Source organism: Pseudorasbora parva, chromosome 11 (genome assembly GCF_024679245.1).
Source record: "Pseudorasbora parva isolate DD20220531a chromosome 11, ASM2467924v1, whole genome shotgun sequence".
In the NCBI taxonomy this organism is placed as follows: Eukaryota; Metazoa; Chordata; class Actinopteri; order Cypriniformes; family Gobionidae; genus Pseudorasbora; species Pseudorasbora parva.
The window spans coordinates 4473408-4476273 of NC_090182.1; the positions used below are offsets into that span (position 1 = coordinate 4473408).

General features: G+C 44.4%; 1 long non-coding RNA gene across 1 annotated transcript; it reads right to left on the reverse strand.

The window, feature by feature from the left end:
• Positions 1 to 1073: 1073 nt before the first annotated feature.
• Positions 1074 to 2596, reverse strand: LOC137092168 (uncharacterized). The gene is made up of 3 exons (XR_010908166.1): positions 2293 to 2596; positions 1996 to 2128; positions 1074 to 1210 (listed from the first exon to the last, which is right to left on the reverse strand). It is a non-coding gene; the product is annotated as an uncharacterized lncRNA (long non-coding RNA).
• Between the last annotated feature and the right edge of the window lie 270 nt (positions 2597 to 2866).

Genomic DNA, 2866 nt, shown 5'->3' on the forward strand with positions numbered 1-2866 from the left:
TATTCGAGACAGTATTGCTACTGTCAAATTCTGGGGCAAATATTTTTTTTAACAGAGATTTATTAAGAGACCGTATAATAATTAGAATAACTAAAAAGGAGGTCCCAGGGGAGAAGGATTGAAGGGTCCAGGCTCAGTCACAGGCCTGTAACTCTGTGGAGCCAGTGGGATGACAGATTAAGGGGAAGTTTGAGAAACAGGGAACTCCGGAGACATTGGAGGGATAACCATGAAGATGAAGACTAGGGAGCCTGGAGCAAATCGGTTGAAGTGTAAAGGTGGAGTCTAATGGTTAAAACTCAGAACACTATTCCAAAGACCACGGTGGATCTCGGTGACCAGGAGACTGTTCCTACACCGGTGGAGCCAGCAGATTAGCAGGGGCCAGGAAACTGGAGGGCACCAGCACCAGAAAACTGACAGGGTAACTGACACAGGCTTTGGGGTGGACGTGCAAACTGGTTTCAGCTCCGGAATTGACTGGACCTCTGACTGGGAGTCCATGGGGAATGTGGGACAGGTTCAAGGTCCGTGGGGAGTTAGGGATGTGACTGAGTCTTTGGGGTTTGTAACACTTTTTCAGGCTGAGATTAGGGGGCAAGGAATGGTATCCGTGGCTGGGACTAAGGAGAGAAGTGGTGATGCCAGACTTGCCAGAGCTTTGGGACAACTGGACTTGGGAGCTTTGGGACAACTGGACTTGGGAGCTTTGGGACAACTGGACTTGGGAGCTTTGGGACACCTAGACTTGGGAGCTTTGGGACAACTAGACTTGGGAGCTTTGGGACAACTAGACTTGGGAGCTTTGAGACAACTAGACTTGGGAGCTTTGGGACATCTAGACTTAGAGCTTTGGGACAGCTGGACTTTGGAGCTTTGGGACAACTGGACTTTGGAGCTTTGGGACAACTGGACTTTGGAGCTTTGGGACAACTGGACTTTGGAGCTTTGGGACAACTGGACTTTGGAGCTTTGGGACAACTGGACTTTGGAGCTTTGGGACAACTGGACTTTGGAGCTTTGGGACACCTGGACTTTGGAGCTTTGGGACAGCTGGACTTTGGAGCTTTGGGACAACTGGACTTTGGAGCTTTGGGACAACTGGACTTTGGAGCACTGGATTTGGAACCATCAGGGCTGGTTGCAGAGTGTTTGGAGGAGCACTTATTTTCCTTCCTTTGCTTTCTTCTTTGTGCTGGCACAGGTGGAACTGCTCAATAAATTAACAAGAAACTATATCAAACAATGACAATAAATTCTAAATTATAATTAAGTTTATAATTCTACATGTCATTATCACACTTAATTTAAAATCTTAAGTGCTTTTTGTTATGTGCTAGTAAAACCATCGGCTTTCAGCTCACTTCTCACACAGACCAGCATTGTGGTTTCAAAAATATCATGCAGTATTTACTGTATTCTTCATTAATATTATTGGTGTTGTTGTTAAAATGTTGTATTTCCTATTCTATATACTTGTGCTTCTTTATAATATTAATGTGAGTGTAAATGTATGTTGTAGCCTATTATGTGCCCTGGGAAATAAATGACAAAACCATGAAACCAAAACGTATCTTGTTTATCTGTTGATTTCATGGATTAGTTACACAATATTGTTGAGTTTAACATGCTTCAGTGGGACTCGTATAATTATTAGTTAATTTATTCTTGGAAAAAAAATGTGAATCTGTACAGGGAATAAATATTATTTTTGCTGTTCTAGATAATTTGTCATTATATGGTGATGTGAGCAGGGAAATACAGAGTAAATATTTCTGTAAATGTCATGGGAGTCAATTGAATAAAGCATGCTGCAGTAAGAGCTCAGTGGCTGTATAAGTTACAAAAGAAGTCAAATTGTGTTTCTTTGTGGATTAGGTAACAAAAACATGGAAAACAGGAAAAACAGAACAGGAAATAAGCGTTAATTAAGAATAGAGCATAGTAAGCGCAAACCTGTAGTCCGGGTCCCTAAATATTGTGAAGATCTTTTACCTGAAGTCTTCTCTCCAGAGTCTGCTAAGAACGGTCCAGCTGACGACTTCTGTCCAGCTAGAGGCTTCATCTCTTTTAAAAGGGTAGGAGGCCTGGACATCTTTACCTAAAGCTGACTTCTTCTGTACAATTTCTGGCAAAACAGAGGGTTCAGAAAATCTAGTAACGTTTGCATTAGGAACACATGTCAAATGTTATTATGAAACATAACATCATTCTAGTCACAGTTAAAATGTTAATATAATACAGCAAACATTTCTGATGCATATATTAAACAGGTATTTTACGTTGCTGTACATGTATGATGGATGGCCCTGTCCTGACGGCCTGACGAAGAGCTGGAGCACTTAGGCAAGAAGTGTTTCATAGCCTGTGATGCCTTCTGTCCTTCGATGAAATGTTGCGCGAATCCCAAAACTGCTGGACCGAAGAGACCTGTATTGGAGATGGGGACGTCCAGGAAGGAGGCTTTATCCACATCCTTCATCTCGGTCAAGTTCAGCCAAAGGTTCCGCTCTAATACCGTCAGGCTAGCCATATTCTTCCCAATGGCTTGCGCGGTGGCCTTAATAGCACAAAGGGCTAAGACTGTAGTGCTGCGTAGGTCAGACTCGTCCAAGGAGTGGAGAAGCCTGGCCTGAAACACTTGAAGGACAGCCATGGTATGAAGCGCCAAGGCAGCTTGGTCGGCGGAGGTGTATGCTCGGCCGGTGAGAGCTGAGGTGGTGCGGAAGGATGTTGCGCTTTGGCCTGCCATCCTCTGGAGGAGGGGAGGCAGAGGTGCGCGGCGACAGCCTCTTCGAGGGGAGGAAGACACTCGCCTTTTTCCTTCAAGCCATCAACGAGAGCGCTGGGGAAATGGAGGACTTGG